Source organism: Pezoporus wallicus, unplaced genomic scaffold (genome assembly GCF_028554395.1).
Source record: "Pezoporus wallicus isolate ANWC-B61680 ecotype Strahan unplaced genomic scaffold, APGP_CSIRO_Pwel_v1 scaffold_6362, whole genome shotgun sequence".
Classification (NCBI taxonomy): domain Eukaryota; kingdom Metazoa; phylum Chordata; class Aves; order Psittaciformes; family Psittacidae; genus Pezoporus; species Pezoporus wallicus.
The window spans coordinates 5,497,364-5,516,485 of NW_026637663.1; the positions used below are offsets into that span (position 1 = coordinate 5,497,364).

At 42.0% G+C, this 19,122-nt stretch overlaps 1 long non-coding RNA gene across 2 annotated transcripts in view; it reads right to left on the reverse strand.

Annotated features, from left to right (window-relative positions):
• Positions 1–18,674, reverse strand: part of LOC130597945 (uncharacterized) — a 58,938-nt gene extending 40,264 nt beyond the window's left edge. Inside the window, exons 1-2 of one of the 2 annotated variants that reach the window (XR_008971893.1) lie at positions 18,610–18,674; positions 11,297–11,404 (exon numbers count right to left, since the gene is read on the reverse strand). This is a non-coding gene — a long non-coding RNA (uncharacterized LOC130597945). Of the gene's footprint in view, positions 1–513; positions 630–11,296; positions 11,405–18,609 lie in introns of those variants that run through there. The other variant, XR_008971894.1, reaches the window with a different exon arrangement.
• Positions 18,675–19,122: the final 448 nt, after the last annotated feature.

Consider the following 19,122-nt stretch of genomic DNA (forward strand, 5'->3'; position numbering starts at 1 on the left):
TTTAATTTTCCTAAGAAACTAATATTATTATAAGTTTAACATAAGAATGTTACAGAATTAAAAATTTATATCTAAAAATGTCAGAACTTAAATGTTAGCATTTCTTCATTTCTGAAGGTATTTTAAATCATGTTCTACCATTTGTAACTACACTCAAAGCAACAAAGGAGAGGGGGCAGGGTGGGAGAGAATATTACTTCTGATCTTTTAGTAACCATGTAATCACATGTTTAAAACACTCCTAGTCAATAAAACATAGCATGAAAGAGACACTGAAGGCTCATACATTTTCCACCATGTTTATATGTATGTGTTGCATAAAATGCTGCAAATTATCGTAAGACTATCACACACACAAAAAAAAACCCACAACTAAAAAGACCCCAAAAATATACCCCAACCAAAAACAGATAAAAGAAAAAAATCAATCCTGAAACCCAAACGCTTGACCCAACCTGCTTTCAGAATAAGCACAAGATGTTCCCAAGTGGCCTGTAACATTGCAAGAAATACACTCAGTTTTAGTTTTCAGAAGCAAGCTTCCAAACTCTTTGATTTGGGGTTTGACTACACTGGTAGTGCGGAAAAATACTTCAGGCACCATGGGTGGGCTTTGCTGGAGCAGGAACAGTGAGACAGGATGGCTTTGCTAATGTGTTAATCAAAGAAGAGCCTGTGGCAGCTGTGAGCAACAGAGGAGCCACCTGCACAAAACCATGTTAACAAGGGTAGAAGTACAGTAAATGGCAAGGTTCTGACAAGTAAGTGGCAGGTGAAAAAGGAAGATACTTATTACACACTGGTGATCCAGCATCTGTGGTAGGAATAGAATATGGAAATTCGGGACATACCTGCCATCTTATACAGCACTGTTAAGACTAAGGTATAAAAGCAGAATTGGAAGCCACAGTCTTTGTATTGGCAAAATGGCACCTTTAAGATGTGCCAATAAACTTTTGCAGGTATACCTGCTGCCTCTGCCAGGTCACAGCATGAAGGCTGTGCTTTAATGGGATTCAAGCTGGCAGAGCCTTTTGCCAGTGAAGCCAACCCAGAGTCATTCTCTAGGGCACAAATATCATCACCCAGGGGACTCTGGACAGGACAGTAACCAGCCTGAGGGACCTACCACCAGAAAACATGAAAAATATCACCACCTAGTGAAAGTCCACATTGTGTTGTTACAAAGGGGGAACTGATAGCTGGCCATTCTGTTGCAACTTGCCAAGAACCCTACACGCTAATATAATGCTGCAGATTTACAAGGAATAGCAAAGCACTACTTCTCAGCCCAGGGAGTGATCCTTGCCTCCTCTACTAGGGTACATTATCTCTTACCTCTCTCTGCACTGCTCAGAAGCCTGTGAACCCCCTAAAGACTCAATGCAACATGATGCAGACACAATAATCCCCGATGAAAAGTTAGGAGCACCTGCCCACAATGAGATTACTAGATGCTGTGTTGGAAGCACAGCTGTGCCACCAAAACACGAGCCCCACACTGTGCAGGCTGTTACTCCAACAAGCCACACTGCATCAGTCCTCAAGAACCACCCAACGAAGGCTCAAGAGTTTACCCTGAGGTAAAATATAAACTCTTGTGCCATTATATGGTTCATTAATAGATGGTAAGGCACGGTTCTACCTTTATGTATCTACCCCTTCCTCCCTAATGGGATTACAAGGATTTAACAGGAATTGGCCTATTTTATTTTTTTTTTCATCTATGATTCAGTGTATTGCTTACATAGTTTGTGTACTGGGAAAACTGTACTAGTTCTCTAAAGTAAAAAAAGATTCAAGTAACAACACAGACTGTTATTAACTCACTGTTCATCATGGGAACCATGGAGTCAAACTGAATTTTCAGTTAAAGACAAAAATGAGGAAGCAAGAGTAAGAACCTAATAATATATTGCAGACTGTCAGTTATACACTGTAAAGAAGCATTCTATGATTCCATATTATTCTATGATTCTAAACATGTTTTAGCAGATGTTTACAGTAACTGCTTACAATATTACATCCCATACCCAAGTAAGAGTAAGTTTTGAAAGGGGAAAATATAAGATGGGGAATGAAAAGTCCTGATGGAAGAAAAGAAGCTTAAAAAACCCAAAATCAACCATCCAAAAACCAAAACCCTCACAGTTGGGTTAGGTTTTCTTGTTGTGTTTTTTAATAATAAAGTTGGAAACAAACAGAACCCCCAAATCCCTCCCAGCCACCCAAATCTAATGACAATAACAAACACAGTAAATCTCAAAACCAAACACCTGGCTTGGCACAGAAGTGCTGAGTTTGGATACTACAGTATCCACTGTTTTTATCTGAGGCTGCTCAGGGAAAACACTGCTCACACTGCACAAACCTTTTTGTTGCAGGTTTCCTTAAACATGGTGACCAAGGCTTTAATAAAAAGGGGGGGGGGGGGGGATGTGGTGTGTGGAGAATAATGGCTTCAGACACCTAGTTAAGCGGCCTGTTTCCCAAAAGTGCTGGTGACCCAGGAGCTCCTATTCACTTCAAAGAGTAGGATTTAGGGATGTTTGTTGCTTTAAGATTTATGGTCTCCCTACATCCTAACTGAGAGATGCAAGAAATTACAACTAGTAGCTCATCTCCATTAAAATTAGAAGGCATGCTAGACTGATTTGTGGCATCTATTTCAGGGGCTAACACGTTCATGTCTTCACAGACCCTGCTGGAGAAATAAGTAGTGTAAAGAAATGAGGATTTCCCAGGGAAAGCTTTGCTAAGGGGCAATAGGACACCTCACCACAAAATCCACAAGCTGACAGAAACAGCAGCACATGAGAGATAGGAGAGGATGAGGGCTGTTTCTGCCTTCGGGCTAGTACCAAATGAACAAAATGTTATTCAGCTTACTGCTCTGACTATATTCCTGTCAGGCCGCCAGATAAACACAATTTTGTAAAAACAGAATCACAAGCTGGGCAATAACAGCCCAAGACAGCATGTGGAAATTCATAGCTAAACAAACTAATACTATCAGGAGCAAAAACCTTGATGTATATGGCATGGGGCAGAATTCTTACCATGTAACAAAGCTGTTGTACAGCCAAGCTGACAGACCAAACACACAAAGCCTATACAAAACTCCTAACATTTGGATAGTGATGTCCACTGGGATTTTGGGGATTGGCAAACTCACAAAATAAATGTGTTATTTCACGCAAGGCAGGATTGTTCCCCGGGCTTCCTGAAAGCACGATGTGCTTCACCCATGAAACTTTTGGAGGGTTTTCCCCTCTCCTGAGGGAAAAAACTATCAACTGCAAAGGAGTAGGAGTCCATAAAACAATGCCAGTGCTAGCAACCCGAGTGACAGACAGGAAGGAGGTTTCCACAATTGGCATTTGGTGAATTGCAAGCTATAAAAAGTGTTTGGAGATTACTGGGTTGTCTGGGGTTTCCAGGCACAGCAGTTTAATTCCGTCTGCTACTAGAAGGTCTCAGTTTATTTAAATGATTTATTTCAGAATTTCTGCATATATCAAATTAAAGCAAGAAAAGGGAACAAATCACACTTTGTAGTCTTTGTAAGTTACATTTTCAGTGACTGTAACTACAGAAGCAGTTTTAATACCTCATATATCTTTGCATCTAGCACCAGAAAAAAAGTTACTTACTATTGTAGTTACTGTTACAAACTGCCTGCCTTCCATTTTGCCTGATTTATTTTGCTTAGTACATACTAATGTTTTTCTGCTTTAAAATCTGTTTAGTCTTTTTATTATGACGAATAAATTGCTGAAATGTGTGTATCTATACTGGAGTCGCACCTTAATAATTCAGGCCCTCAGTGCCAGTTTTCCATTTTAGCTGAACTGGAGATAGAAAATGCTTTCTTGCACAAAAAAAAAAAAAAAATCTTTCAGAGGAAAACATAAGTAAAACCAAATTTGTTCTCATAATTCAAAGAATTTCATACAACCGTTGCATGGAAGGTAAGGAAGAGGTCTGCCCTTTCTCTTCATTCAGCACAGAGTCATACTGTAAGAACAGATGGAAATCTTGACAGATACAAATGAATTTTTAAGGCCTAACATTTATGCATTAAGACAGGGTAAAAAAAAAAAAAAAATAATAAAAATCTGCTTTCTTTTTGCTCTTCTGGAGCTGTTAAGCGACACAAGGTGACACAGATCCACCACTGCCCTGCAGCCAATCCTTCTGCAAGGCAATGGCCAGTTGTACAAGTTGGATGAAAACTGTTGTAAGTTTAAGAGCCACTGCTCCCTCTTGTTGAAGCAAACACCCTGTTTGACCACACCAGCTCTGCTTAACTAACAATGGCTCTACAAAGGCAGATTTTTGACATCTGTTTTCAAAGTGTCTCTCTTAATGGGTTTTCTCAGACTTCTTGGCTATTTTGTTACTTGTAACAAACTGGCTTTCCAAGAGAGTTCTGTATCTGGGAAAAAAATATACTAATTTCCAGTAATAGAAAACACGTGGTTCCTCCCATGAACACATTAGCCTTATTAAAAGTGATGAATACTGGGTATACCCTTCCTGCTCTGTTACACACTCTGCCCAACATACTGACATACTCATGCCCCTCAGCTTCACACATATTTCCTTGGTTTTTGCTGTTCAAGTTTTGGTTTGACCATAAAATAAGACATTTCTCTGCTTTTGAACTTCACTCTTCAGCAAGCCCCAGTAGCAGTACACATAGCATCTCTCTGCATGTAGAGATCCTTATACAGTTTAAGGTGGCATGGCACAGGGAGGGAGTGGAAAGTCTCTGTCAACTAAATTGTACTTGTCAGATTTTTTGTTAAATACCTGTATTTGTCATCTTTTATCAACACATATATATATATCCTTATATCCTGGGTAGATGGAAAATAAAAGGAAAAGCTGATGGAGCTTGAATTGTTTAGCAAGTCAAAACTATTTAAATTGTAAAAGCCCTTTGAAGCGTTTTACTGTGTCTTTAAAAGGGAAGAGACAGACTGGTCTTTGATATAAACCTAAGAAATTTATCTGCATTGTAGTGCTAAAAGAGATCAGTAAATGCAGCAGAGAAGACAAGCCATAACTTTCCTTTCCTTGTAGTGCTATGTGGCTCCCAGGACAGAAACATTCCAACACTTACATCTGATGTAAGTACTGGTTGGCTACATTGGAAATTGAGGTGTTCTGGGCACAGAGCAAGTGAACACGAGTAAAATTGTCTCACACAGAATACTTTGCAAAGAAGTGTATAGAAGAGTTACAGACCAGTAGTAACTGCTTGAAGATGATTGATCTCTGGAGTGGTGGTGTTTTTTCCCTGGGGAAAGGGGAAGGCACCAGCTGGTTTAGTTCATGAACTCTTTTCCTGCCCCAATTTCTGCAAGCCTGTCTTCTCTAAATTCAGCTTGACAGAACCTGGGCAGGAGGCTTTTCTTTTTTAGGCGCTACCTTGTACACGCTCTTACCTGCACACTTTCAAACTCCGGGCTACAAACGAGAAGTGGTTCCCGGCACTACAGAACTGGTAGCGCCTGCAGCTCCCCACCAGATGGCAACGCTGACCCGGCTCTCGCTGGGGACACCCACTGTCCTTCGCCCCTTGCAGCCGCCGCTGCCTGTTAGCCTCGGAGCACATTATGCTTCACGCAGGGGTCGTTCGAGCAACCGCTACAGCTTGTTTCTATACGCTGCCCGAGTCTCTGTGAGTTGGCATTATTAGCTGCCTTAATGTCCAGAGAAGTGATTTCAGCTACCTAATATGCTAAGTCATAGAATCACATAATAGTTAGGTTAATGGAACACCTCCCACTAGACCAGGTTTTTCAAAGTCCTTTCAACCTGGCCTTGAACACTGCCAGGGATGGGGCAACCACAGTTTTTCTGGGCAACCTGCTCTCACTAACTTCCTAATACCTAATCTAAATATACCTCCTGTCAGTTTAAATCCATTCCCCTTTGTCCTCTCACTACATGCCCTTGTAAAAAGTACTTCTCCAGTTTTCTTGTAGCCCCCTACAAGAGTACCAATGTATGCTCAGAGATACAATGAGGAAAAGAAAAGCCATAGGACTTAGCTTCCTGAAAGAAAAGTACATTCACACTTTCAACAGAATAAAAAGTGTCTTTCCAACTGTGTACAATTACAATCTCTGGCACTACAGAATTATAGCTGTAATATTACTGAATGCCACCATCATGCAAATGCCACGGTGGTACTTGAACTAAAGGTAAATCTCGGTTATCAGCGAGACATGAGCTGAGACACAGGCAAGTGACTTCCCACTGCACTGTTGGAGAAAACACGAGGTGAGCATTAACCATAAGAAAATACTGACACTATCCCACAACACTGACTACAACAAGTTTTAAAAAATGTTTTCTGGCATCACAAATGGCAGATAAAATACTGATGAATGCCATGTAGGTTAATCAAAGTCGGCTATTTTTGATGCACAGATAAATACTCTCTACTGATAATGACCAAAGAACTCCTTACCAGCCTTACTTTGCAGACTGTCATCTACTTACTAACTGTTGAAAATAATGAGCAAAGCAGCATAGCAAAGTACTGCGCCTAGAAACCTCATTTCCCCCAGTATGTAGTTACAGCCGGAGAGGTTGTTTTTTTTTAAGAATTTCTTCAGTATTTGACTATATAGCCCAATTTTTCCCTTGCCCACACAGACATAAACAAAGAATAAAAATAAATAAATGAATTAAAGATACTGGTAGAATAACCACAACTGATATCAGAATCTGCTCTACCAGCTAAAACAAAGTGCTCTGCCAATACAGAAACTCTCTTGGCACCTGGGTACTGAACAGGGAGTTCCAGCCCCTGAGTAACTGAACCATTTCATTGCTACTTGATCAGAAATCCTCAAATCCAGTAGTATCACTTATCAGATAACCTGCTATAGTGGCATTAGCTGATCCATCAGGGCTTGTTTCATCACACCTTCCTCAATAAATGCTGATTTGCTGTTTCTTCTCTTTTCTTTGCCATCTCTGATAGTCCCCTTCTGTTTGTGGTTATTCTGTACAAAGACAAATCAGTGCCAAAAAAAAAGAGGGGCTGTGCAATTGTGGCAATGGATACCTGCTAGGCTGCTTGTCTTTGCCAATACATAAGTCAGATCCTGCTAAAACACGTAATTCATGCATCTTTTGAGATGCATGTTTTGCATGTAAGTTTTAATTCACAGACACTTTTGATTTTGCTACTCTCAAGCAACAACACAGGTTAATGAACTACTTCAAAATATAAAGAGCTAGTGTGAAGGCTGTGTTTCTAAGGCTTTGAGTAACTGATTCAACATACCTGCCTGGGTTGCTATGCCTAGGTATAAAACTCAGGGCTGACTTCAGCCAATAACTAGAATGAAGGTAGGATATACCCAGCCTTAACATACTTTTATACTTTTCCACACTACACATACTTCAAAACCAACAGCCTGCTCCTGATTCTCAAACCAGAGCTGAACTGGAGTTGAATTTGTGCATACTTATTGGCAGTTTAACATACTCAGCAGACACTCTTCTGTTGTCCAGAACATAACTGGACAGCCCAAATTCTGCAGGCTGCACCAGCAAAGCACGAAGATGTCTTTCTACACAACCTCTAAATCCCACTGAAATGCAAGGCTTCTGGTGCCACATGTGATGCAATTAGCATAGCAGGAACATCCACACCAGGCAGGCAAATACGGACACAAGCCACCGCTGGCGGTCCAGACGAATAGCCTGTGCCAGTACAACAGGTCTGGTGGCTCACAGGTAGGCAAGGGTTGCCCAAAGTGTTGATACAAATAAGAAGTAAACTGTGTTAGTTGGCTGTCTGTTGTACATGTTGAAAATCAGAAATTTTATTGGGATATTTAAAAAATGTTTCATTAATGCCCCACTAAAACTAGACTACTCCAGAACAGCTGCACTACCTGACTAAACAAGGCATCTGTTAGACCCTCTCTAAGCTTTAGAAAATAGCAAGCATTCCAGGCAAGCACAATGTGCAGGTTTAGGGTAAGCCCCTGATGTGTTTTCATTTTTGAGATCTGGGTTGGAATGGGTTGTTTGACAGCAGGAGGACAAAACAGATCAGCTCTTTGTCCTACACTGATTTGCAGTCTCAGTTCTGGATTATACTCATGGACTAGACATAAGACAATTTCATGCTGTTTAGTAAATTCTTTCTGCAGTCTGATGTTTTTTCTTGGTTTATCCTAAACTAGCAGCTGCTCAGCAGCAAACTCTGGCTAAGGCTGATACTTTCCAGGGTTCACCAAATTTCTAATGTTATTCCAAGAAACAGGCCCTTCAGAAAGAATCTTCTCATCCCAAATCATACAAAGCACAGTTTGTGTGGCAGTGCTTCTGAGGTGATACAAGCTCTCACACCAGTGGCCAAGAGACAAGACAAACCAGTTAAAAACCTGTACATTAACTTGCCCCTAGCATGTGCTATTTGAGATGAAGCCTGAACACACCTTTCTTGTTCGCAGGATACTGGTATCTGCAAACCATCTCACAGAAATACTTGGCATTACTGAGAACATCCTGCACAACTTTGCTTGTCTCTCACACATAGTACAATTTGTTACTATGAAATCTCAGGAATACCAGTGACTGATTTTGTAAGTCAGGGAATACGTAATGTGTATCTAATAAGCAGCAGTAGATGAGACAACAAGCAAAATGACAGTAAAATAAAAATGACCAACATAACTTTGTTTTGCTAATAAAGAAGAAAAAAACCCCAACACTAAAAGCAAGAAGCACCATTATTTCCTCCTCTCACTTCTTTCCAAATCCATCCCACTGGCTAAACACCAAAGCACTGCTCTATAGACACACTGCTCGCAGTAGGAAGAATCCCGCTTGCATTGTAAGTAATCCTTTGCTACCAAGGACACGAGCAAACATGCATAATCCTGGCGGTTCTCACCACACAGAAAGGCCTGAAGGCACCCACTGTGTTGAGGAGAGTGGAAGGCAGCCCTGGCACCTACCTTGCAGCTCTCACCCTCCAAGTATGAGGCAGCAACAGTGCCTGGAGCAAAGAAACACACCAACAATACCTTACGGCACTGACAGCTTTTTGTAAGTGAGAAGGATAAAGACAAAAACTTAAAATCAGTAGCAATAATTCCATGCATGCCTCTTCTCATCCCATTTTTAAATCCAACATCTGGGGTTTAAATCAGGGGAATAAGTGCTGATTACTGTGTGGATTCAGATTAATGTACTCCCACACTGAGCTGGCAGTGAACACCACAGGGATCTCCTGCCTCGGAGAAGATGAGGCTGGCAGATGGTGCAGGTGCTCATGTTCTCCAGAGGCAAGATGATGCTACCACATGGGCGGTTATGATTTAAAATCATAGAATCCATTAGGTTGGAAAAGACCTTTAAGATCATCAAGTCCAACCATTCCCCCAGGACTGCCAAGATCACCACTAAACCATGTCACCGATGGCCTGACCTACACAGCTTTTGAACACTTCCAGGGACGGTGATTCCACCACTTCCCCTGGGCAGCCTGTTCCAACGCCTGATCACTCTCTCTGTGAAGAAATGTTTCCTAATATCCAGTCTAAACCTCCCCTGGCACAGCTTGAGGCTGTTGCTTCTTGTCCTATTACTTGTTACTTGGGAGAAGAGACCGACTCCCACCTCACTACAACCTCCTGTCAGGTAGTGGTAGAGAAAGAAATGGAACCGTGACACAGACTGAGGTACTTTGTTGCTGTGCCATGTCCCTGTGCTTCTGCCTACTCTTCTTCATGTCAACCCTATTTTTCTATTTCCCTCACCTCACTGCAGCAGTTCCACAGTGACATCCCATTTGTCTTTTCCCACACAGAGGTTCCCAGCAGCACCATTCTGAGACAATTCAGTGAGTTTCATGGAGCTGAGCTCACATCTTTAGTCTACAGTGGACACTGACATATAGAAGAGACATATAGATTAGCTTAGATGAAGAACTGTGATTCATAGAGACACAAGAGTCCTACTCTTGTGAGTCTGTGGTTATCCACCTATTCCCTGCCAACACAGTTCTGAAGTTTATTTTGGATCCAGAATCAAAGGGACTTGAAGATAGTGCAGCAGAAACACTGAAAGCTAAACAAAGAAGCAATTAAACCACCTTCTGGAACAAGACAACCTAAGAATCCTTTTAAGCTCATGCAGCTTTCTACTTTCAATGCTTAAGACTTTGTAGGCCTTTTACCCTAAGTTTCCATACCTCCTGCAGCAGCAGACAAAGGTAATTCAGCCTCAAGAAAAGTTAGGAACAAATCAATAGGTGATTGTTGGAACAAGAGGAAGTAACATGAGCAATACAAGGTGGCATCACACAAAGGTGAGTGACACTGTGCAGCATCCTGGCATGCACACCAGGAAAAGCAGTAGTATTTAGCAGCTGAATAACCAAATACATACATTGTTGTACCTGTCCTTCCTTTACGTGATCCCAGTTTTGTCAAAAGTAAACACAATTGCTGAAAAGTCATTGTAAATGTACTGTGAAATCCAAGTACAAATCCGCCCATGTACATGCTAACATTCCTAACCGGTTAATCAAGTCTTGAATTAAATGCTAGCTGTACTATAAGGTACTATGTTGAACCCACACAAACCAACATTGCCTTGTGTCAACATTGCTTTGTTCTTCTGCTAGGTGATGCATTGTCTTCCTGTTCTAAAGTATCTAAACAAAGCCCCATAGAAAGTATACAATACAGTCCTAACCTCAGTACTTCATCATTTTCCTGGCACACAGAAAGATTTTTGTTGTGCAAAACCACCTGAATCACAACACATATAAATTAAGGGCCTGAATCCACAGCATTCAAAAGAGGCATACAATTGCAGTGACGAAACACTTGCATTGCCCCATCTCGGTTTTAGGTATTCAGCTCACAGACTGGATTTCAGGAGTCCTAGTCAGACTAGGAGTCCTAGTCAAACCCCACATCAATAGCGCTCGACAGAGCCTGGGTCTCCTGAGTGGCAAAGATTTGCTCTCTCACTGATGTGCTGACATGTTTTATATCCTGGCTGCAGAGAGAAAAAAATTAAAAATGAAAATCCTAAAGTAACAAAGAAGCACCTAAGAAAAATGTTTCTCAAATCTAAACTCAGATGGTTCATTTACTGCACTGAATTAACCGTTCATTTAGTCATCTATAGGAGCCTGGATTCCCTTGTAAGAAACAGCATTCCACTATCATCTCTTCAACGGTGAAAAGTGTCCTATGAAATGGCAAACTTTGAGTAACAGGCTAGTGGTATTCACTGCACTCACCTTGTCTGCATGAAGGAGATCACACACAAATCCTCTCACCTTCCAGGAGAGCAATGCAACAACTGGCCGTTCTGCATGGAGGGAGAACATTTTCCTTCTCTTCTGAGCCTGCTAGACAAGGGAAAGAGGACACACATAAAGCAGTAACTCTTCCCTAAGACAAGGACATGAACAAGGTAGAGAGGAATCCTGGTCTTCAGTTGCTTCTAAAATTACGTGCTTTTTGTTTTAATTATGGCAATTTGACAAGAAACAGTAACCCATAAACTAATTTTCCCTCTTCTACATCCTAGTTTCCTACTTCCACACAAAAATGTAGTTTCCTCCCCCCCCCACAAAACCCTGCCCCTGAAAACCTAAGAGCTGTTTTTGAAACTGGAGCTCCACAAATTAGATAGGACACATTTTCACAGAAAAAAAAAGTATTTACTGCTCTCAGACAAGCAATAAAAATACCCTTCAGGCAACTGTTCAAACTGTGAAAAGAGACCAGGTTACGTGATCTTTATTTGCTCCCTTCCCCCACACAGGCTCTTTGGCAGACGAAACACAAGAAAGCCCCCATTAGTATGCTCAGGAGGCAAAAGCTCAGGTTTGCCAGCCTTTTACCAGGCAACATGGTCATCATCAACCAGTACATGTCAACATGTGGCCCAACGAGCTGCATAAATAAACAGGTTCTGGCGTTTTCCAGTGGCTGGCACAGGCAGCTGTTGTAAAATGCATCATGGGAAGGCATAATGAACTCCTAGAAACACAGCGGGGCTGCATGAGGAAGAGCCAGCTCTAGGCAGTAAGTGATGCTGAGAGCCCTTATAAAAAGCCTGTGTGCATAAATAAAGAGACATGGATTCATCACTTCATACCTAACTTTAGCGCACTTGACCCCACAACCACAGTGTACATGTGTCCGTGACTTCCTAGGGCACTCTTTTCAAAGAGGAAAAAGTGAGTGCCAGCCTTCCTCCTGCCCCCTCAAGGAAATGGCCCCATGCACGTTGCCGTACATGGTGAGACTGTCCGGGTGCTAGTGGGGAGCTGAGCAGAGGAATCAGCTCTACCTGAGAGACCAGTTTGTCACCTGCCAACTTTACTTTGGGGTATCACATGGGTTTGTCATCAATCTTAATTCAGTCTCCGCTTCTGCTGGCTCCAACAGTGACAGTCTCCAGCTATCACACCTCCTTGCTGAGTCTTCCCATCCCTTCAGCCTGGCTCCAACCTGAATCTGTATCATTTACCCAGGCGTCTGAAGACACATCACTTTCCCCAGATCTGCTGCCTCCAGCTCTTGTCCTTGTTGTGCTTTAACCCCAACCAGAAGCATGAGAGGTTGGTAGAGACCACTGGTGGTGTTGGGAAAGCTGTTCTCACAGTTTCTTCCTACCTCCTCTTCTCAGGAGGTAGCTGTGGCTGCTTATAAAGTTAAGCTCTGTGCTTCAAGCCCTCATTTTAAACACACTTCAGGCTGAAAAAGCCTTCAGAAAGGAAAAAAAAAAACCCAAGCAACAGCAAACACACAACCTCCCAAAACCCCAAGACCAACACAAAACAAAAACCCTTTCAAATCAGTAAGACCTTTGCAAGCGTTTGCAGAGTAACAGATTTCCTTTTTTAATCCATCACTTGATCAAATACTGAAAACTTATTTCTTTAAAGACAACCATTATTTGATACAGAAATGCAACAAGTTAAAGGCCGAACTCTTGCTGCAAAGCACAGAGAATTTGCAGTAGTAACAGTAAATTACACCAGTAATAGTGCACTGAAACAGGTGTACATTTTTATCTTTCTCAAATTTTACTCTCAGAGTAATAAAACTACTTCTTTTTTTTCACTAAAATTTCAAAGATATATAGATGTTTACCTGATGCACGCACCTGGAACAGAATTTCACCCTGTCTGGAGGTGATTTAATGGTTAAAATACGGCACCAGACATCATGCAGTCCTAATACACAAAATGCTTTACCTACTTATACTTTAATCCAGATTATAGCATAGCCAGTCAATGCTGCAGTACAAATATTTGGCAGTAGCCAGAGCCAAGTCCCTTGTCAAAAAGGTGTTATATTAGGCAGAAGAAAAGAGAGAGCTGTTCGTCTCAGGTAAATTTAATGTCAAAATATATTGTCTGTGACTGCGCTTCACAACTCAGCATGGCTTTGTGTGGAAAATAAAACGCTCTGATTTACAGCGTTATAAATGTTTGCTAAATGCCTTAATTGCCCGCTTTTCTTTCAAAGTGGCTCTTCATTATTAGCTTACAAAGTGGGCTATGTAAGGTGGATAATTTTTTTCCTAATTCTTTATTGACACCTTAAAAACCTGTATTTTACTAATATTCCTTTGAATAAGAAGTGTCTGCTTTACCTCGGCATTCAGTGATGAACAGCCGCATTCAGCTCCTTGTTACTATGGCAATATTACGTAGGAGGTACAGAAACAGACAGATGCTTTTATCTTCTCCCTTTGTACTTAGAATATACTCTCTTACACCACCATCCCCCCCCCCCCCCTTTATTTTTGAACAAAACAGCCACAAAAGGGGATGGTGAAACGTTCAGAGAACCAAAACAAAGGTTGTTTTATTAACTTTGCTGTTATATTAACTGAGGATCAATTGCAGGGCTATGAATGAGATACAAACACCAAAGACCTTAGGAACTGATCTCACAGACAAAGTATTTTCTTTGTTTTCATGGAAAATAGAGCCAAAACCCCAAAGTGATTGTGACCTACTCTGCCTGCTTCTCAAGCAAAACTGAATGCCTTTGCTGCTCAGTAGTACCCAGGCAGTGGTGAGAGCAAGGACCAGTCACACAAACTTGCTGTTTCCCCTGGAAACAGCTGAAACAGTCAATGTAGGCACATTTGTGAATGTCGGGTGGGATGAAATCTCACTCTTTATGTGACCCCATCCAAGAGGCAATGGAAATAGGCTGCTGCGTGGCTGCTAACACCTCCTCTGTATTCATCTGCTTCTAAGTAGCAACGGTATAACACCTCCCTCCCCATGCAAAAAAAAATTGGGATGCAGAGTAAACTCTTCATGGTAGCCAATGCAATATGAATAAAGTATTCAATCCTGCTGGGTGCAAACAAGATGTACAGCAAAACATCTCATTTGCATCTCCTGACTCAGCCACTTGCAGAAGCTTTCCCTTGTTGTACCAGTCAAAGCAGACCAGATGAGTGAAGACCTCTAGCCCAAGCCACCAAGCTCCCAGGCCACGATGGCTGGTGTAGGGAGCAGACATGTTACGCAGCACAGCCAGCTGAGCTCTGAGGGGTAAGGTCTGCCACACACAGCTGGGAATCAGCCAGTGGCAGCACATCTGTCTGCAGCTAGGCTTGCTGTGCTCCTCCTTTTCTGCTTACAATTTGTATTCATTCACCAGAGCTTGGCAGTATAGTTACTGCCTTCAAATTTCTTTTCAGATTCATCTGAACTAAGAAAAAAGAACAGAAAATCATAAGATTTTTTTTCCAAAAAAAAAAAATCAACTTTCAAACTTACGAAATGTATGTTTTAGCATTTCTAACCTCATAAACTACATTTCCTCAGTTGCTCATTCAGACGAGAGCACGATTTGGTAGATCACTTTTTTGTGGTTCTACTTACACTCCCACACTGCCCTAGACAACCCATTTTTCTTTGCCCCAACGAGTCTGCAATTTTGACAGCTACACATCCTTAACATATGTTCCTGTGGCTTTCAGCATTTTTTAAATAACTTGCTGGTGGTGGCAGAGATTCCTGACTACTACATTTAAGCCAATGGGCCATCGGCTCACTCTTTCAGAAATTTCAGTAAACCCTTTGAAAGGACCAAGTGATCCACAAATTATATATATTACTATACCAGCAGCATTTTTAACTCCTGCTGTTATACAGACCAGAGTCTGCTTTGCCATACTTCTGGAAACTGATAAATGCAGAGAAATAAAGCCAGAAGCTGATTAATCTTAACTTCTCAGCGAGGCATTTCCCATGGGCAGCAGAGAGAAGCACTACAGAGACATACATTTCATAGAGCTCCAAAAAAGTGAAATAAAAGGAGACACCCTCCAACAGTAAAGTGTCGGTATGATGCATAGCAAGGTTAGCAACAGGGATGTGAATGCCATACTGTGCACAATAAGCATTCCCAAACATACCATGAACTGAAAACCAGTCCAAAAGGCATTGTAAGCATTGACGTGAATTCACTATTTGCTGTTTCACAGTTATTCCCCCCTGCAATATTGACGGTTTTAAATTAAAGATATTATGGTGATCACTAACAGTATCTGGGTCAGACTATTTCCCATTTTGACAGAAGCTTATTGTAAAAGCTCAGTGGGAAAAATTAAGAAGCCATGAGATTGAAAGGGATGGATTAATATATTTCTTCTACTTGTAATTTAAAGGAATCACTTGCTGATGGCATCTTGGGCATTATCCTCCAGATACACCTGCCAAGTCAAGTTATTTCACCCTGAGATGACCCGCATAAGGTCCACACACAATATTTCCTCAAAGTTAAAAGCACCTACCTATGAACTGAAAGGAAACATTCTCCATAGAACAAATGGTTGAATACAGTGACCAGTACAAATTATCTACATAACAAGTACTTAATACCAGGGCATCCCAGTGTTCCTTTTTAATGATGACTGTGCCTGTCTGGGGAACAGATTTCAGTCACTGCAAACCGATGTGGAGAAAGCACATACACATGTGGGACAGTTCACTCGGTTAGAGCCATGAAATTCACCCTCAAGACCTGTTCTGTATTTCACACAGTGGCAAAAAAAGAATAAATCCTAACAACACATAGCTCCACACAACAACCTCCCAGAAACACTTATTCAACTATTTGTTCTTTTCTCTTTGCTTTGAAATGTTGTGCTTCGGGGGTGAGGGATGGGAGGGAAGTGGAGGTGGATTTAACTCATTGTCAGAAGAGAAGCTATAATAGCGGTTGCCAGAGCAAGGATAAAAAAAGGGTGTGGGGGATATGGACATGATTGCATCATACAAGCATCTATGGAAAAGTCTTGATCTCTCTTAAGACTTTCAGATACTAGGCAGTAAGTAAATAAGAATGGTTTCAAAGAACATAACCATAGTTACTGTATGGATATATAGGGAGAATAAATAAATACATAAATAAATTAGTGAAGCCACAGCTTCCTATTGAGCACTGTTACCTGTTTCCCACAGAGAGCTCTGCCACTGCCCAGCATGGGAGGACATGCTCCCTTGCGGCTGTCCTGGTCATGGGTGTCCCCACCAAAAGAGGGGAGGTGATGAGCAGCACAACCATGGGACAGGGCAAGAACAGCCTGGCCAACAGTCCTACCTCAGGCACACCTCGAATGGTTTCATGGTCTCAGTCCCACACTTGTGGACGCACATGTTTCTCCCTTGTGAGGGCCTGGACACTGTCTGCCATGGAGACCCCTGCTCTGGGGTCTGGTCCTGTGTTCCCCAGCGCCTCGTGGCTTCTCCCTGGTAATTACTACCCAGTCCTTCCCACACCAAGCCCCTCTTCCTGAGAGCTTTGCTTTTATTTGCCCCCATGACCATTCTGCTTATAAATAGTTTCTGTTAGCTTTTAATGTAAAGCATTGAGAGTTCCATCGCTCAGCGTTGTTCCCACTTGGGTTTTGCCATTCAGACAATGCCCTGGCAAAGAAAGTGATGCAAATTATTTCCCATGCCCTCACTACGTGACTTAGCTGATGAAGCATTAGTAATACACTGACAGGTGAAACTCAGGCAGACACATAAATGCTAAAAAAAGAATCACAGTACTAGAAATCCCTACACTTTGCTCTCTTCTGCGTTAATTGCTAAGAAGCCAATAGCTTCCATGCTAATTTACTTTTATGCTTAATTAGGAACTTCTTTTTCATTCAAAGCTCAGCTTTCACCAGCACTCAGAAGTGAGATGACAGGAAAGATGATGGAACTATTACATTCCTTTGGTCAGTGTGCCGAAAGCTGAGTATCACTTGTCCCTCACTCAACAGTTCATTTAACCACAATGTGAAACAAATCCGGGGAGAGTGGAAATGGTTCTTAAATATTTTTTTATGCCTAGCACTTCCACCCAAGATGTGAGCTCTCACTGTAAGAATCACCCAAGATCATTATCTCAAGACACCTTACTGAAAAACAGACTGGATGCTTTTGATATTTCAACATCATAAGAACAAATCAATCAAGAAAACTTTAAGCCATTCCAGAGCTCTCAAGCCTTTATCATACATTGCAAAGAAGAGAAACAATCTGACTTAAAAAATTATGTCCTTCTGAAAAAAACCCTTCCACGTCTCTTTCAATAAAATTAAAAGGGGCTAAAAGCCCTAATGTCATTGTCTGTGCACTCATCTTACTGCTATCACAAGGAAGCAGTTTATCCCCCTGGAGGAAGCCCCTCACCCACACCACATCCATTTGCTGGCTTGCTCCTGCAGCCAGGTGAAGATGTGGGCTGGAATGCATCAGTTGAGAAGCTCTGCTAAAGTAATTCCTTCAGTTAGTGTCATGATATGCCCCATATTCTCAGAAATCAGCTGAGCACGTATGAGTAACAGACTCCCAGCGCTGTTTCCAGAGACTATTGCTTCAGTTTTCCCTCCCTGGAAAGGGAAAAGAAAAATTCCTGCTGTTCTCAGCAGCCAGGTACTGAGCTGCAGTAACTCTGGTGCTGCCTGAGATGCTCTGGAAGGGTCGTTCATCAGCCTCACTCCATGCTCACCTGTAGCACAGGTGTCAGCTGGGAGTACACACATCACTGTAACTGGTCATTGCAAAGCAGTGATTTCTTTTTCAAGAAGTATCAGAGCCAAACCTTCTCAAAAGCTCTTTCTCTCTTTACAAAACCACCACTTTTTTGAAGGGAGAAAAATGAATGTGCCTTTAAGTATCTCAGAAAACCACCCACAAAACACTCCCCAAATGGAAGGAAAGCTGCTGCTCAGGACAAGCATCATTCTGCTGCCGGGAAAGCTGCCAATGGGTGCTTTTGCTGCCCAGCTGCATGTGGGATCCCTTCAGCATGGCTGGGGAGGCAGGTGGGGCTCATGGACAGCAGCTCATGGGGAATGCTCCTTATTTGGGCTTTGCAAGCATTTCAGTGAGGAAGATCACAAAAGAACACAAAAGCCAGGCAACAACATGCTCTCCCCTCAACTTTGAGAAGAAAGATGGTACTAATTGCATCAGTGGGGTGAGAAAGCTGAGATCTGGGCTAGGACCACAGAGCAAACTCAGGGATGCACTAGGCTGGGGCTTTTCAGTTACAGAAACATGGGCTTCACCTGTGCCTAGCTCCTCCAGGCTGGCTCAGAAACAGTGGTATGGTCACCACCACCTATTAGCTACCTATTAAGAAAAAAAGGGAGACACCCAGAATGCACTGTTGATTTTTTCTTTTTCTACCATAAATCACACTGATGTGTTTGGAGGAAGAAGGGAAGCTATCTACCCTGAAGCAAGTATTGATTATTTCAAGCATCCATGGCACCAGCTGCTTGTAATTCTCTTTCAGCAGCTAAAAATGCTATGAGTGGGAGGCTTAGGCTGAGGCACTTTGAACATGGCTAATATACTGTATAAAGCAAATGTAGTGATTTCCAGGTTGCTTGTCAGTTCTTACAGAAAGGGCAGATCCATGCCACCTGAGAAGTATTAGCTGTATTAGAACACATCTAATCTGTTCACTGGCACAGAACAGCTCTTATTTACATCAATACTTACACCAAAGTGGAGGTGTGTGGGAAGCTCTGCAGGCTGGGAATTGGGGACTTACCCTTGCCTTGGTTGAGCACAGG